This window comes from Gossypium arboreum, chromosome 12 (genome assembly GCF_025698485.1).
Source record: "Gossypium arboreum isolate Shixiya-1 chromosome 12, ASM2569848v2, whole genome shotgun sequence".
In the NCBI taxonomy this organism is placed as follows: Eukaryota; Viridiplantae; Streptophyta; class Magnoliopsida; order Malvales; family Malvaceae; genus Gossypium; species Gossypium arboreum.
The window spans coordinates 53,619,702-53,639,261 of NC_069081.1; the positions used below are offsets into that span (position 1 = coordinate 53,619,702).

Consider the following 19,560-nt stretch of genomic DNA (forward strand, 5'->3'; position numbering starts at 1 on the left):
CATGTTTTGTGTTCAATTTTGGTAAGTTTTGATGTGCTCTTGAATGACCAAATGAAATGGTCAATTTTGGTAAGTTTCATGATTAATTTGGGTAGTTAATATGATGTGTAATGCTATGAATTGAAATGGATTAATATGATGTATGAATCATGTGCTTTTGATATAAAATTTGTACCTTGAATTGGTATGTTTGAATTGGATTTTTATATGGGAATGAATGATGATATAATGGGTCAATTTGTGCATGATTTAGTATATTTTTGGCTGCCTTTGAGATATGAAATGTGCTTTGTTTCATCCTTGCAGGAATGTTCCAAAATGGGTGGCAATTTGGCTTTGCAAATAGCTTATTTTTATTCACACGGGCGTGTGTCTCATCCGTGTGCGACACACAGTTATGTTACACGGTTGTGTGTCCCTTGGGTACCCTATGATTTAAAGTCAGTATACCCTACAGTTTCGACACAGCCTAGACACATGGGCGTGTCTACCGGTTGTGTGTGACACACGGGCTGGCACATGAGCGTGTGGTCGGCCGTGTGATCCAAGTCAGTAGCCTTTTTAATTTTCATACGGCTAGGCACACGGGCGTGTCTTGTGGCTGTATAGACAAGTTAGTATTATGCCCTGTTTTGCCATGGCCTAGACACACGAGCGTATCTAATGCTGTGTGAGGCACACGGCCTGTTTACACCGGCATGTGACCTCTGTAACTTAAAAAAATGTTTAAGTTTTGAAAAAAAATTGTATGTGTTTGATTTAGTTTCGACCTATTTCTAATGCATGTTTAAGGTCTCGTTAACCTAAGATAGGGACTTTATTCTAATGTTGATTATGATGTTTGTTAAATGAATGCGAAATGTTTCTATATTTTCGGTAATACCTCTTAACCCTAGTCCAGCGACAGAGCGACAGATACGAGTTAGGGGTGTTACAAATAATTTATATAAATTACCATTCATTGATCGAGATCATTCAAAATATCCCTTAATTGGACCCTCGAGGCCTAACACAAGTATTTTTCGCGATATTTCAAAACAAATTCAAGTTGCAAGGCTCACACGCCCGTGTGGTCCAAGAGACATGCCCGTGTGGTCCAAGGGACATGCCCGTGTGACCCTATAACACGCCCATGCTACAGGCTGTGTTCGACTCCGTGTAACTCTCTGACTTATATACATGGTCATGCCACACGCCTATGTGCTTGGCCGTGTGATTAATTAATTTAATTCGAAATTAGGTGCAGGTTTCACACGGCCAAGACACACGCACGTGTTCTAGGCCGTGTAGCACACACGACCGAGACACACGGCAGTGTCTCTGTCCGCGTGGTCAATTCTGAGCATTCTATTTCTCCAAATTAAGGTGTAGGGGACACACGGTATAACCACATGCCAATGTTACTAGGCCGTGTATCACACATAGTCTAGACAAACGCTCATGTGGCTGCTCATGTAGACAAAATAAAGTCATTTCCTAGCTTCATTTGTCACCCAAATTTACCATTTTCCTGCACTAAAACTCACATCCAAATACCAACCAATTCAAGAATTCAAATTAAGCAAATTCCATCGTTCAACAAGGCGTATCATTACATGCACATATGTTTATAATCTTACCTTGGTATATTCCATAAGTTAGGAAAAATTTAAACAACCACTTAACATTTATATATATATAGCTATCATAGCATGGCATTACAAGTATATCAAAACAACCATTACTAGCCATTCCAATAGCTAGATTACAAGAATAATTATCAAACCACTAATGGTCAAGTTGTCCTATACATGCCATTATACCAAAATGATTTCGCTATATATACCCAAAAAAACTAGTTGATAGTGTGACGATGCTCTAACGATCTCCAACCTTCACGAGCTTTCGAGCACTATAAAATAGGAAAAATAAAACGGAGTAAGCATTACATGCTTAGTAAGTTCGTATAATGGAAACTAAACTTACCAATCCCGTTTATTAAATCTAAACATAAAATATCATGTTTTTCCATCCATTAGCAAACTTGCCTAACCAAATGCATTCAACCAAATATGTTAGTCACGAAAATCTTCATATCAATCAAGTAAAGATAGATGAGCTCACCACGCTATATTCTTTCAAGTCATTATCATTTCATCTAAAAATTCTCATACCATGTCAAGAGTCGCGTCCATTGAATCATTGAAATTTCGATAGATGTTCAAGTAGTACACTCAAGGTGTACGATTTAATAATCCATCAATTCTTATTCAAGAGTACCCATTAGGGCACTAAATCAAGGAACACACTCTCGACCTACATGCCATATAACAGGATTACCAGTCCAGGCTAAATCCTCTATATAACGTATGCTTAGAAGAGCTTAATTAGGATTACAGACCAGGCTAAACCCTAATCATAATGTATACTCGAGAGGTATTATATCAAGATTACCCGTCAGGGCTAAATCCTTTCTATAATGAGGTCAATAGGATTACTCGTTTGAGCTAAATTCCGTCAGCAACAAAAGCAGGACCTCATTCATTTCGGGAAAGCACATATATTCATCAGAATTCAATATTCAAACGGAGCTTACCTCTTTTTTCACCGTTTCAAACATGTATTCAATTTTTCATCATAGCAATCAAACAATTCACATCAATATAAGTCAAATTCCATACAAACACAACATTCAATTTAACATATTTACATGCTCGATTAAGTTACACGAACTTACCTCGACACTTTTTCGCGTATAAAATCTACTAATTCGAAACCTTTTCTTTTTCTCAATCTAACCTCGAATTTGTGTTGTTAGGATCTATATAAATAGCTTGAATCATCAATTTCTCATATATCATATTTATTTGAACTCAATTTATGCCCTAGGCAAAATTATTATTTTGCCCCTAACTTTTTCATAAATTTCAATTTCATCCTTAGGCTTGGAAAATGAAACTTATGCAATTTACTCCCTATTCCAAGCCCAAATAAAATCCTATTACAAAATTTACACCACATGTATTCAAAAAAATCAGCATTTTTCTTCAATTTCACAAGTTTACATTTTAGTCCCTATATAATGTTTTCCTCAAAAATCACTTTGTAAAAGTTGTTTAGCTATCAATAACCTTTAATTTGCGATCTATAATTTCTAATTTTCAGTATATACATACATGACCCAATTTTTACTTTGATAACTTTTCAAATTAATCCCCTAAATAGATAGACTAAGCTATCCTGGTTTTAAAAATATCAAAATTACTTAAAACGGGAAAAGAAAACTTACCCAATTAAGCCATGAAAGTTTTTTTTCTCTCTCCTAGGGTTTCCATGTATTTTAGATTGAAGATGACATAAAAATAAGATGATATATTTTATCATTTTTTAATTAATTAAATATATTTCAATTTCCAATTTAGTCCTTGCCCTTTTTCTAAATTTCCATGGAAGAGTCACCAAAATATCTACATATTTTTCTTTGATGGTCCAATTACCATATAAGGACTCTAGTTTTGAATTTCATAGCTATTTAATCCTTATAGCTACTACAATTCAACTTTTACATTTTATGCGATTTAGTCCTTTCCCTAATTAAACACATAATCGATAAAATTTTCTTATCGAGATTTTTACATGACATTTCCAACATATTACGGACCATGTAATAAAAAAATAAATTTTATTTTCGAATTGGATTTGTGGTCCCGAAACCATTGTTCTGATTTTCATTGAAAAATGGGCTACTACAACTCTCCCCCTTAAGGATTTTCATCCTTGAAAATCTTACCAGTAGAAAGATTCGGGTATTGCTTCCTCATAGTATCCTCCGGTTCCCAGGTAGCATCTTCTATACCGTGTCGTTGCGAAAGAACTTTTACTAGTGCTACCTTTTTATTTTTTACTTCTGTTTCTCGAGCTAAGATTTTAATCCGTTCTTCGCTATATGTCATATCAGGCAAAATCTCTACCTCTTTCAGAGAGATAACATGTGAAGGATCGGATCAATACAATCATAGCATAAACACATGAAAAACATTATGAATATGATCAAGTTTTGGTGGTAAAAATAACCGATAAGCAACCGGTCCGATTCTTTTTGTAATCTCATATGGTCCAATGAACCGTGGACTTTGTTTTCCTTTACGACCAAACCGGAGAACTTTCTTCCAAAGCGATACTTTCAAGAATACTTTGTCACCGACTTTAAATTCTATTTCTTTTCATTTAAGATCAGTATAGGACTTTTGATGATCAGCCTGTACACGGCCTAGACACACGCTCGTGTAGACAAAATGAAACCATTTCCTAGCCTCATTTTGTCACCTAAATTTATCATTTTCCTGCACTAAAACTCACATCCAAATACCAACCAATTCAAGCATTCAAATTAAGCAAATTCCATCGTTCAACAAGGCGTATCATTACATGCATATATGTTTATAGTCTTACCTTGGTATATTCCATATGTTAGGCAAAATTTGAACAACCACCTAACATATATATACATATATATACATATATATATAGCTACCATAGCATGACATTATAAGTATATCAAAACAACCATTATTAGCCATTCTAATAGCTAGATTACAAGAATTATTATCAAACCACTAATGGTCAAGTTGTCCTATACATGCCATTATACCAAAACGATTTTGCTAAATATACCCAAAATAACTAGTTGATAGTGCGACGATGCTCCAACGATCTCCAAGCTTTGCGAGCTTCCAAACACTATAAAACAGGGAAAATAAAATGAAGTAAGCACACATGCTTAGTAAGTTCGTATAACGGAAACTAAACTTACCAATCCCATTTATTAAATCTAAGCATACAATATCATGTTTTTCCATCCATTAGCAAAATTTCCTAACCACATGTATTCAATGAAATATGTTAGTCACCGAAATCTTCATATCAATCAAGTAAACATAGATGAGCTCATCATGCAATATTCTTTCAAGTCATTATCATTTCATCTGAAAATTCTCATACCATGTTAAGAGTCATGTCCATCGAATCATTGAAATTCCGATGGATGTTCAAGTAGTACACTCAAGGTGTACAACTTAATAACCCATCAATTCTTATTTAAGAGTACCCATTAGGGAACTAAATTAAGGAACACATCTTGAGCTACATATTGTATAATAGGATTACCAGTCCAGGCTAAATCTTTTATATAACGTATGCTTAGAAGAGCTTAATTAGGATTACCTGTCCAAGCTAAACCCTAATCATAACATATACTCGATAGGTATTATATCAAGATTACGCATCCGGGCTAAATCCTTTCTATAATAAGGTTAACAAGATTACTTGTCCGAGCTAAATCCCGTCAAAAACAAGTGCAGGACCTCATTCATTTCGGGAAAGCACATATATTCATCAAAATTCAATATTCAAACGAAGCTTACCTCTTTTTTCACTGTTTCAAACATGCATTCAATTCTTCATCATAGCAATCAAACAATTCACATCAATATAAGTCACATTCCATACAAACACAACATTCAATTTGAATCATCAAATGTGTTGTCCAACCTCAAATTTGTGTTGTCCAAATCTATATAAATAGCTTGAATCATCAATTTCTCATATATCACATTTATTTGAACTTAATTTATGCCCTAGGCAAAATTACCATTTTGCCCCTAACTTTTTTATAAATTTTAATCTCGTCCGTAGGCTTGAAAAATAAAACTTATGCAATTTACTCCCTATTCCAAGCCTAACTAAAATCCCATTATAAAATTTATACCACATGTATTCATAAAAAATCATCATTTTTCTTCAATTTCACAAGTTTACATTTTAGTCCCTAAATCATGTTCTCATCAAAAATAACTTTGTAAAAGTTGTTAATCTATCAACAACCTTTCATTTTCTACCTTAAATTTCTAATTTTCAACATATACACCCATGAACCAATTTTTATATTTTGATAACTTTTCAAATTAATCCCCTAAATAGATAGATTAAGTTATCCCGATTTTAAAAATATCAAAATTACTAAAAGCGAGACAAGGAAACTTAACCAATTAAGCCTTGAAAGTTTTTTCTCTCTCCTAGGGTTTGCATATAATTTTGGGGTTGAAGATGACAAAATAAGATGATATTTCTTTTTTTCATCTTTTAATTAATTAATTATTTCAATTTCCAGTTTAGTCCCTACTCTTTTCTAATTTTTCCATGGATGAGTCACCAAAAATCTACATACTTTTCTTTAATGGTCTAATTACCATATAAGGACCACTAGTTTTGAATTCCATAGCTATTTAATCCTTATAGCTACTAGAATTTAACTTTTACATTTTATGCAATTTAGTCCTTCTCGTAATTAAACACTTAATCGATGAAATTTTTGTATCAAAATTTTCACACGACACGTCTATCATAATAAGGACCATATTATAAAATAAAATAAACTTTATTTTCGAATCGGATTTGTGGTCCCGAAACCACTATTCTAATTTCTTTGAAAAATGGGTTGTTATAACTATCCCCTTTAAAAAATCTTGTCCTCGAAAATCTTACTAGTGAAAAGATTTGGGTATTACTTCCTCATAGTGTCCTTCGATTCCCAGGTAGCCGTTTCTACACCATGTCGTTTCCAAAGAACTTTTACTAATGCTACATTTTTATTTCTTAACTCTTTTGTTTCCCGAGATAAGATTTTGATCGGCTCTTCACTATATGTCATATCAGGTTGAATCTCTACCTCTGTCGGAGAAATAACATGTGAAGGATCAGATCAATACCACTGTAGAATAGACACAAGAAAATCATTATGAATCAGATCAAGTTCTGGTGGTAAAGTTAACCGATATGCAACCAGTCCAATTCTTTCTATAATCCATATGGTCTAATGAACAGTGGACTCAGTTTTCCTTTACGACCAAAACGGAGAACTTTCTTCCAAGGTGATACTTTCAAGAATACCTTGTCACAAACTTGGAATTCTATTTCTTTTCATTTAAGATCTGTAACACCCCTTACCATACCCGAGACCGGGACAAAGTATGAGGCGTTATCGGACACATACTCAGACATTTCAAAAAAAATACAGGTTATAAAATTTCATTCTAATTTAAAACTAATCAATCAGCATCATAGTGTCCCTATTATGGACCTATAAGGTCCAAAACATACAATAAAATTGATTCGGGACAAAACCGAGAACTATTGAAAACTTTAGTAAAATTCCTAGGGTTATGCCTTACACGCTTGTGTGGAGGTAAAGCACATGCCCGTGTGCTTAGGGACACGCCCGTGTCCCTTGCCCGTGTTGAATTATTTGAATTTATTTTTCATTTCGATCCTACAGGGGTTTTCACAAGGCCAAGCACACGCTCGTGTCCCTAGCTTGTGTCCCTCACACAGCCTAGACACGCCCGTGTCGTTGCCGGTGTCCAAAAACCCAAACATTTTGTTTATGACATCATCACTCATTTTTAGGCAAACGGCCAAGGCACACACCCGTGTGCTAGGTTGTGTCCTTCACACGGTTGAGACACATGGTCGTGTCTCTGCCCGTGTGTTTACTACCATGCAAATTGACCAAAAATTTTAGGTGCAGGGGAGACACGGCTAGGCAACACGCCCATGGGGGATGACCGTGTGTCACACATGGCCTAGACACATGCTCGTGTGTCTATTTGTGTGGACCTTTTTAGGGCTATTTTCCAATCCTTTGGTTACCCTTTATTATCCATACACACTTAAAGACTTCAATGGTATTTAGTATGGCTTCATTATACTATTAAACAACCTTGGCATGACTCATCGCATGTTAGCCTCATCTCATCAGCTTAGTACATGCTAAATTATCCTTTCCATATGAGGAATTAACATAGCACATTTTATATTTTACATTTACGCTATATTATAACCATATACATTGTATGCTATGACCACTCACAGATTTTTAGGTCCATTTCAAGCATCCATTCGTGATAAACCTCGTCACCATATCTCATGAATCATTTAAAGATAAACATGCATTATTAGTGGGTTTACAACCTACATCAATATGAGCCACATCTCATGAACATATACAAAAGAATAAGTATACCATTTAAACCCTTACATTGGCTAGCCAAATGACACATATAACAAAATAACCAAAAGCCCTATACATGCCATTAAACAAAATAAAAGAATTTATATACTAAAGCGAGAGAAGACGATAGTGTGTTGATTCTCCAACCGTCTTCCAATCTTCATGAGTCTACGAACTCTGTAAGACAGGGAAAAGAGGAGGGGGTAAGCATTTATATGCTTAGTAAGTCCGGATAACTGGGAAGTAAACTTACCGATTAATTAGCATACAACCATATTTAAGCAATAGTTCCAACAAGCATGAAATAGTTTCCCTATCACATGCACTCAATCATCAAGTTAGTCTCAAAACAATAGATCATGTCATTAGTATTAAATGAGCTCATCAATTCGATATTTCCATTCTTTATTTCTCATGTTAATCCCGTTGAATTTTCTCAGAAATCTCGATGGATAGCCCAATAACCGTCAAGTCATACAAGTGATCATCTCAAGAATGCACTCCCGCGAACCTTACATCTTATGGTGAGAGTACCAGTCCAGGCTAAATCCCCCGTAGTAATAACTTATAGAGTAATGTTGGGATTACCAATCTAAGCTAAATTCCTTTTTACAACAATTTCTCTCATAAGCTCGGATCTGAATTGCCAGTCCAGGCTAAATTTAGTCCTCAATCAGATTACCCGTCCGAGCTAGATCCTTTCTATTGTGAGATCATAGAATTACCTGTTTGGGCTAAATCCTTTTCCGTAACACATGCAGGATCTCATGTCATGTAAGCCATAATTTATCCATCAGATTTCCCTTTTCTATTTCAACCGAGACATTATCATCCTTTTCAATTACACCACCACATTTCAAGGATTTTCATGCAATGAATATCTAAATTTTCATATATTCAAGAACATACATATTTAAGTATATTAAGAGTTTACTTCGGATTATACGAATTTACCTAGTAGTTGTTTTAGATTCGTGTCTGGTTATTCCGATACCTTTCAATTTCCACTATCGACTTACGAAATTGGTTCCTCAGGGTCTATATCAGTAAAAATAAATTTTTAATACCTCACATTGTTCATTTTCGGCTTAAGACTCACCCCGTGCAAAATGACCAATTTTCCCCTAACCTTCCACACTTTTACAATTTAGTCCTGAGACTCGTATAATGAAATACATGAAATTTCTAAATTACCCAAGCCTACCAGAATGTTTTTCTTGCCTATAGCAGCCCACATTTTCTTCCACTTCACATTTCTACCCCACATTTTATACCTTTTCAATTAGGTCTATTTTTGGTGTTTTCATGAAAATCACCTAGCAAAGGATGTTTATGTAACATCTAACTTTCATAACCCTAAATAAATCATCAAAGATCAACCATCTCATGCATGGGTCAAATTTCTAACATGAGCCCTAGTTTGAAATATGGGTAGAAATGGATAGTGCATGTTACGAAGGTTTCAAAAATACGAAGAACATTAAAAACGGGGCTAGGGAACACTTACTATTGAGCTTGAAATGTTGGAAAACCCTAGCTATGGAGACTCCTTCAAATTCGACAGCATGGAGAAGAAAATGAGTGAATTTTTGCTTGATTTTCCCTTTTTATTTCATTAATTAACAAAATGACCAAAATGCCCTTCCTTATTAACCTTTCTAAATTTTCCATGCATGCTCATTTTTGTCCAAAAACTTAAAAATTGGGCAAATTGCTCTTTAAGGACCTTTAATTAATATTCCAAAACAATTTCATACAAATTTCTTCTAGAACCCAAATTTTGCAACTTATTCAATTTGGTCCTTAATTTCTAATTAGGCACCTTACACAGAATTTCTTCATGAAACTTTAACACATGCATATTTTTATATCTTAGACCTGATAATGATCATGAAATAATTATTTTAACGTCAGATTTGTGGTCCTAAAATCACTATTCTAACTAGGCCCTATTTCGGGATGTTACATTTGTCCTCCGACGAAAGTCTTACCAGTAAACAAGTTCAAATATTGACTTCTCATGGTTTCTTCAGGTTACTATGTAGCCTCTTCCACTTCATGTCAATGCCATAAAACTTTCACCAAGGCTATATTTTTGTTCCTCAACTGTTAGACTTCCCGAGCCAAAATCTTGACATGTTCTTCACCATAAGTCATGTCCGGTCTAATTTTAATTTCCATGGGCGAAGTCATATGAGAGGGGTTAGATTTATATCTACACAACATAGATGTATGGAATACATCGTGAATCTTTTCTAATTCGGATGGCAGTGCTAAGTGGTAAGCTAACTGTCCAACATTCCCAGTAATCTCATAGGGTCTAATAAACCTTGGACTCAGTTTGCCTTTTCGGCCAAATCTCAAGACCTTCTTCTGTGGAGATACTTTCAAGAACACTTTGTCTCCAAATTGAAATTCAATCTATTTTCTTTTCAAATCAGCATACGATTTCTGCCCATTCGATGTCGCTTTCAAACAGTCGCGTATCACTTTAAGCTTTTCTTCAGTTTCCCTGACTAAATCAACTCCGTGAATCTGGCTTTCCTTGAGCTCTACCCAATACAACGGAGTCCGACACTTTCGGCCATAAAATGCCTCGTAAGGTGCCATATTTAAACTCGTTTGGAAACTGTTGTTGTAGACAAATTCCACCAATGGTAAGTATTTTTCCCAACTACCCTGAAATTCAAGGGCGCAACACCGCAACATGTCCTCAAGAATCTAAATCGTCCACTCAGATTGACCATTAGTCTACGGGTGAAAAGCCATGCTAAAACTTAACTTTGTACCCAAGGCTTCTTACAACTTCTTCTAAAATCTCGAAGTGAATCTCAGGTCCTTGTTTGAGATAATCGATATCGGTACCCCGTGTAATCTTACAATTTCAGATACATACAACTCAACCAATTTCTCAAGGGAGTAGTCTATTCGTATTGAAATAAAGTGAGCCGACTTCATTAGCCTATCAACCATAACCCAAAAAACATCTTTCTTTTTCAAGGTTAACAGCAATCCTGTCACAAAATCCATGGTAATTCTATCCCATTTCCATTTGGGGACCATCACAGGCTATAACAAACCTGAAGGTACTTGGTGTTCAGCCTTGTCTTGCTAACATATTAAGCATTTCAATACAAATTCGGAGATGTCTCTTTTCATGCCATTCCACCAATACATTTTCTTCAAATCATTGTATATATTGGTACTTCCCGGATGAATAGACAAATGACTATCATGCACCTCTTGCAAAATTTTTCGAATAAGCTTGTTGTCTCTTGGTGTACAGATCCTATCTCTGAACATCAAGCAACCATCGGGACCAATTTGAAAATCTGTGTCGGTGCCTGACTTGCATTGAGTTCCCTTGGCTTGCAAACCACTATCATTGACCTAGGCTACACAAATTTCTTGTTTGGTCTGCTCTTAACTTTTCCAAAACTAAACTATCATCTAACAAGGCCAACTGCGTGTTTAGGGCTCTCAAAGCAAACAAGGATTTTCTGCTTAGTGCATCTGCGACCACATTTGCCTTTCCCGGGTGATAGTCAATGATCAATTCATAATCTTTAATCAACTCTAACCATCTCTGTTGTCTCAGATTCAATTCTTTTTGAGTCATCAAATATTTCAAACTCTTGTGATCGGTGAATACACGACATGTCTCACCATACAAATGGTGTCTCCAAATCTTCAGGGTAAATACAATGGCTGCTAGCTCCAAGTCATGTGTTGGATAAATTTTCTCGTGTGGTTTTAATTGCCTCAAATCATAGGCTATCACTTTACCTTCTTACATCAGTACGCAGCCCAGTCCATTCAAGGACGCATCACTATAAACCACAAATTCTTTTCCCAGCTCAGGTTGTACTAGTGTGGAGCTTCGATCAGCAATGTCTTCAATCTCTCGAAATTCTGCTGACACTTCTCTAACCATTCAAACTTAACATCTTTTTGCAGCAACCTCGTCAAAGGAGTTGCAATTATTGAAAATCCTTTTACAAAGCATCGATAGTAGCCGGCCAAGCCCCAAAAGTTTCTAATCTCGGTTATGTTCTTCGACGGCTTCCACTCGACAATAGCAGATATCTTATTCGGATCAACTCGGATGGCATCACCCAAAACAATGTGACCCAAAAATCCTACCTCTCGAAGCCAAAACTCGCTTTTGCTGAACTTAGCATACAATTTCTTGTCTTGCAAGATTTGTATTATAGTCTTCAGATGTTCAGCATGCTCGGACTCATTACTAGAATAGATCAAAATATTGTCAATGAATACCACAACAAACTTGTCCAAGTATGGTCAGAAAACGCGATTCATTAAGTCCATAAACATAGTTGGGGTGTTCGTTAGACCAAAAGGCATGATCAGGAACTCAAAATGACCATACCTCATCCTGAAAGTAGTCTTAGGCACGTTTGATTTTTTAACTCGCAATTGGTAGTAACCAGATCTTAGATCTATTTTTGAAAATATAGTGGCTCCTCTCAATTGATCAAACAAATCATCAATCCTCGGCAACAAATACTTGTTCTGGACAAATTACCATTTTGCCCCTAACATTTTACACTTTTTACAATTTAGTCCAAATTGCACAAAACACAAAATATACAAAATTTGACCACACTATTGCTAGACCGAAACTTCCTTATGCTCATAAAAATCCATACATTGCATTTATTTCAGATTTTAGTCCCTCAATTTATAATTTTTACAATTTAGCCCTAATTACTCGAATTCATCAAAAATTCCAATACAAGACATATTAATCCAAAAAATATATTTCATAATTCATCATCAAACATCATGAAATACAAATATTAATCAATGAAATAATTCAAAATATTCATCAAAATCAGAAATTCTAGCATGGGTCGAATAATATTTGAAGCAACGATTTAAAAAACGTAGAAATTATCAAAAACTGAGCTAGTTTCGTACCTTGATTGAGCTTAGAATCAACCGAACCATAGCTTCCTCTATTTTCTTTTGTTATTTTGTTATTTCAGAAATAATAGAAAGTATGTGATAAATCGTAATATATACATATTTTTTACCCCATGCTTGGCATATTTATGGATGATTTTTCCTTGATTTTATTGAATTCGATCCTCCTAATCCTTTAAATTCATGTTTTACACTTAGGGGAGCATAGAAAGGTGAAAAGAGCAAGAAACAGGCCAAAAATGGACAAAAGGGGCCTAATTCAGCGTGGCACACGGCCTAGGCACTCCCACACGGGTGATCCACACGCCCGTGTGTGACACACGGATAGACCACATGCCCGTGTATCATGCCCGAGTCGACACTAAACCAAGTTAGAATTACACACGACCTGAACACCTTTGCACTGGCATGGCACACGGCCGTGTCCCTGTCGAGCCCAAGTCTAATTCTACTCAGAAAAAGCTAATTTTGAGGGTTTTGAGACATTCTAAAGTCTATATAAACATGCTAGAAGGGGTTTGAAGAGGGACACGAAGAATAGAAAGTAGAAAATACTGGAGAATAGCCATCGAGATCAGCTCAGAAGTAGGATCTACATCAAGACTGAAGATTTCCATCCAATTTCCTAAAAGATCTTTGGGTTTCTTTATGTTTTGTTGTTTTCCAATTTTTGAGATGTTTTCTATTATTATGAACTAAACTCCCTAAATACCTAAGAGAGATGAAACTTAAGACGAATCTTATTACTAATTGAGTTATATGATAAGTACTTGTTCTTATTCTTAATTGTGAGTTTAACCCTTGTTTTAATATTCTAGGATATTAATTCAGGTTTTTGACGTGCTTATTCAGTGCAGGAAAAGTCCCTGTTTAAGAGTAGATCATTCATAATTAAGTGGAGTTGCATGCAATCCTAGAGATAGAACGAAATAAATCTGCCGGATTAGAGTCAAATCTAATAAGGGAATCCATAGATCGAGTTAATGCGACAATAGGGGTTTTAATTAAAAAGAGATTTCGATTGATTAACCTAGAGTCAGTTGTTTTTAGTCTCGAGAGAGATATTAACATAAATCAGGGATTCCTACGGATTCAGTCAAGTGAATAAATAGTCTAATTCAAAGGCAATAAGTGAATATCATTTTTGACGATGTTTTTTTCTCCTTTTCACACGGGTTTAGAAAAGGTCGGGGTCCGATTTCTTTTTTTTTGGAAGTTCAGGGATGGGGGCAGGTCGATAGACTAATAAAGTCTGATATCGTTGGGTGTTTTGACAACATCGATCATGAGCTACTAATCAACATAATTCAATCCTACTTGGGAAAGGAAAATCAACCCTTCTTTGATCTTCCTTGGGTATTGTCTTCTCCATCGGTTTTCCAAAAGTATTTTTCCAACTTTAATCGCTGTTGCAATCTTAGTTAATTAGATAATTAGTTTTAGATTAAAAATTCTCTTAATTGTTAGGCTAGATACTAAAAAGATAGTAATTAACAGAACTTTTAGTCCTTGTGGATATGATATTTCTGGTCTCACCATAACTATACTACTATTCGATAGGTGCGTTTACCTTAGTCAAATTTTCAGTTAGTTTTACTACCATCAAGTTTTTGGCGCAGTTGCCGGGGACTAAGATATTAGGAATACTTAATTTTTATTACTTTAGCCATTTTTATTTTTATTTTCAATTTAATTTTGTTTACTAAATTTTCTTTTCTCTACTTCTGGAAGGTTTTTATAGTGTATGACTAGAAGAAACCCGTCAGGACCTCTACTTTTTTTATAGTGAAATCGAAAGCACAGCTCGTAGAAACTGAAGAGAAATAAGGCGAAACCTTCAATACATAGAGGAAGAGCGAGAGGACGATATCCATACCACAACCAAAGAGATGGCTGATAATCATAATAATCTGCTACCTCCTGTGGCTGTTGCGAACCCAGTAAATCAGGATCCTGCTCCTCATACTATGTATGATTATGCTAAACCTACTTTAACAGGAGCTGAATCAAGTATAGTTAGACCTGCTATTACTGCAAAAAATTTTGAACTGAAACCTAACAAGATTCAAATGATACAATAGTTTGTTCAGTTTGATGGTTTGTAGGACAAGGATCCAAACACTCATTTCGTGAATTTTCTAGAATTCTGCGACACTTTTAAGATCAATGGCGTTTCTGATGATGCCATTCACCTTTGGTTGTTTCCATTCTCATTAAGGAATAAATCTAAACAGTGGTTAAACTCGTTACCACGAGGGTCAATCACTACTTGGGAACAAATGACTGAAAAATTTTTACTTAAATATTTTCTGCCGGCTAAAACGCTAAACTAAGGAATGATATCTTTTCTTTTGTGCAGACGGATTTAGAAACCCTTTACGATGCATGGGAGAGATACAAGGACCTATTAAGAAGGTGACCTCACCATGGGTTACCTCTATGGTTGCAAGTTCAGACTTTTTACAATAGAGTAAACCCCTCAACAAGGTAACTTGTCGACGCAACCGGTGGTGGAACATTGAACAACAAAACACCTAAAGAGGGTTATGAATTTATTGAAGAGATATCACTGAAAAACTATCAGTGGTAGGTCATGAGAACGAAGTCGACAAAAGCTACTCGTGTTTTCAACCTCGACTAGGCTACTATGCTATCTAACCAAGTAGAACTTTTAAATAAAAAAGATTGACGATTTGTATGGTTCTACTCAGGTACATCCGGTGATGAGGTGTGATTCAAATAGAGGAGGAGTACACCATACAGAATATCAATCCTTCAACCCTAGCACCAAGGAGGAGCAAGTCCACTAAATGGGTAATAATAATTCTAGACCTGAAAATAACTCATACAGTAACACCTATAATGCAAGTTGGAGGAACCATCCCAATTTCTTGTGGGGTGGTCAAGGAAATCAAAGGCCATAACATCCTTTAGGTTTTCAATAACCACCTTACCAGCAGGAAAATAAGCTGAACCTTGAGGAGATGCTAACGAAATTCATCTCGGTGTCAGAAACTCGTTTTTAGAATACCGAAACAGCGCTTAAAAATCAACAAGAGTCTCTTCGAGGGCTCGAAACTCAGATAGGACAGCTTGTTAAGTTAATTTCCAAGCGACCACAAGGTAGCTTACTGAGTAATACTAAAACTAACCCAAGGGAGCAACTTAATGCGATTACTGTTCGAGATGAAGAAGGGTTAGTTGAACTTGAACCAGAACCGAAGCAATGACTTGTGGTAAGTAAAGGTAAGGATGAGGTGGACCACAATGAGCAAAAATCGGTAAGTAGAGAATATAAACCTCATGTGCCATACCCCACCGAGACAAGAAAAGACCATTCGGACAAACAATTTGGTAAATTCCTTAAATTATTAAAGAAATTACATATTAACTTACCGTTTACTGAAGCTCTTTTGCAAATGCCAAATGCAGTTAAATTTTTAAAAGAGCCTTTAGCAAATAAGTAGAAGTTGGATGAGGTGCCACATGTGGAGTTGAACGCAGTTTCCTCTGCCATTCTACAAAATAAGCTACCTAACAAATTAAAAGATCTAGGGAGTTTTACGATCCTTTGTTTAATTGGTAATCTAAATGTTAACAATGCTTTGGCTGATTTAGGCGCAAGTATTAATGTCATGCCCTATAAAATGTTTAAACAACTAGGTCTTCAAAAACCCAAACAAACTAGGATGAGCATTCAATTAGCAGATAAAACAATCAGATTTCCTAGGGGTATTATTTAAGTCGTACTTGTTAAAATCGAAAAATTTATATTCCCAATTGATTTTCTTATTCTAGACATAGAATAGGACAATGACGTGCCTTTAATTTTAGGAAGACCTTTTTTAGCAACTGCTAGAACAATCATTGATGTTGGCACAGGTGAATTGATACTTCGTGTAACTGGTGACACAATTAAACTTCAAGCTCGTGATTCTGCTAAACTATCTAGTAATCGAGATAATTTTTTAAGTTCTATTAAGCTAAATAATGTAGCAACTAAACCTCCTTTGCAAGACTCCCCTAGGAAGAATGTGATGGAGCTCCAGTCTAATCTATGCAACAAAAACAGAGCGACTCATTAAGAACGAAGGCTTCAGATGATGAATTAGACGAATGGCGAACACATGTCAAGGAGAAACCAAAAGCACACGATGAATCAAAGCAACACCTCGATAAGCGTAGGAATGAAACAACGAAATTTAAGGTTGGGGATAAAGTATTATTAGATGAAAAGGACCCACAAATTGCTACCTCAGAGCTTAATACAAACAAAGCGACTCCCTTCACGGTACTGAATGTTTTCCCATACGGTACAGTCGAGGTAAATCATTCTCAATTTGGAACTTTTAAGGTGAATACTACTCGACTTAAGCTTTATGAGGATAATAAAATTGATAGCAGAAGTGAGGAGTTTCAACTCCTCAATCCACCGTAATCATGCGAATGAGAGGTAAGTCAAATTAGACTTTAAATAAGCGATTCTTGGGAGGCAACCTGAACACTAACACTACTAACTCGTTTATTTTAGCTATTTTTAGTGTTTTTGTACAGGTACACTAGCCCACACAACCTGGACACATGGGCGTGTCCTTGGCCGTGTGGAAACAGGGCTAAAAATTCCCTAAGTATCGAGCCACACGGCCGTACGACATGACCATGTGAAGCACACGGCCTAGACACACGGGCAAGTCCAAGGCCGTGTAAAAACTGGAGCTAAGTTTTCAAATTTTAAATAAGTCAAAGATCCACACGGGCAAGGCACACGGCCGTGTGTTCAGACACACGGGCGTGTGCGGTGCCAGTGTGAACCATACGGGACCGCCACACGAGCGTATCCCTAAGCTGTGTGACGATTAGATATTTGAATTTCGCGATAAACTCGGGCTGGACGAGATCTACACGGGCATGTGACACGGCCGTGTGGCCCAACATGGGTCTCACATGGCTGTGCCCTTTTTAAAACCCCCTAAAACCTAACTTTTTTCTTCTTCTTCTTCACCAACCCTTTCCCCCTTAGCCGCCGCAGCACTTTCCCACGCTGACGCCCGTTTTTGGCCTCCAACACCACTGGCCGAACCCCCTCCTCCCCTATCTCCCCCTTTCTCTTTCTTTCTTTCCACCCCTCATTTCTTCCCTTTTCCTTTCTTTTCTTTTTCCTTTCCACCCACTTCCACCAGTGCGCTGCACGACCTGACTTCCCACGCCCGTGTCTCACCCCTGTTCTCCACCGTCAACGCCACCAGCTCCGACCACGATCTTTCGACGACCGGCCACCACCACCGTCGGTCACACCCTCTTTACCAAATCCTCTATCATTTTCATTATTTATTTTTATTTTTATATTTTTTTGTTATCATTGTTATTATTATTATTAGAAGTATTATGTCATGCCTTTTATTCATCTTTTGTTCTTACTTTAGCCTTATTTTTTTATGTCATTGAGTTCATGTTGATGTTTCTAGTTAGTTTAGGATCATTCTGTTAAGTCTGTTATTTTCTTAGAAGCCCCATATTTAGTTTGTCATATTAGTCAATATAAGTTGAAAATTTAATTAGCAGCTACTTAATTCTTTTAATATAGTTAGACCTATAATTTGTCTACATCGTTCTTCACTTGCTATTTTATTGCCTAGATGTGTTTTTATTTAGATTCTGTTACTCTTGCAGGTATATAATGCCAAACTCACAAGGTAAAAAGACTACAGTTCGCGCTTCGAAAAAGCGGAACGGTTCTGGCGCAACCTCCTCGAGCGCCTCGACTGAAGCTCGCCACTCTCTACTTCGGTTCTCGTCAGGCCTACAGGACTACCTATTTCAGCTTCTACGAGTACGACTATTGGGAGTGGGCTGTGTATTGACTGAGCCGCTTCGGAGCAGGTCCAACTTGCTCACCTCGTTTGATTCCATCTCGATACCATACCATGGGATCGATTCTTTGCAATCATTGAACCCACATATTCAGAGCTGACATTGGAGTTCTGCACTACTTTCCACCTATGGCACGTAATGAACACACATGACGAGGCTGGTACTATCGTTTTCCAACTTGGTAGACTTGTCAAGCATATGAGTGTACCCAAATTTGGAGCTGCTTTGGGCCTCTACACAGAGGAGTTCATGGCTTCAGAAAATTTCCTACAACTTCATCGTCACATACACTATTCACCATCTTGCCGTTGGACCAACCTTACGATGAGCACGGTTCCCTATGACCCAAGTTGCTCAAAGGCGACTTCTCTCCCTCTAGCATTACGCTACATTCATGCTATCTTGGCTCATACTTTAACTGGGAGGAGAGAGAGCACCGGAGTAGTTAGCACCATAGACACGTACTTCCTATGGAGCATGGCGACTGGCCATGTATTTGACTTGGCATATTTTATTGCCCTCGCCTTTCGCCAAAAGAAGGATCGCCATAGGAAGGGCCCCATCTGCCTTGGCCCTTACGTGACTCATCTCGCTCAACACTTCAGCCTTTTCGACACTCTAAAGATGTCATCGACACTCACATTAGTTGGCCAGATGTCTCTGTAGGGAATTTCTAGTATGATCCACATGCGGAT

General features: G+C 36.7%; 1 non-coding gene across 1 annotated transcript; it reads right to left on the reverse strand.

The window, feature by feature from the left end:
• Nucleotides 1-15,320: 15,320 nt before the first annotated feature.
• Nucleotides 15,321-15,427, reverse strand: LOC128285818 (small nucleolar RNA R71). Its single transcript, XR_008276366.1, has one exon. It is a non-coding gene; the product is annotated as a small nucleolar RNA R71 (small nucleolar RNA).
• Nucleotides 15,428-19,560: the final 4,133 nt, after the last annotated feature.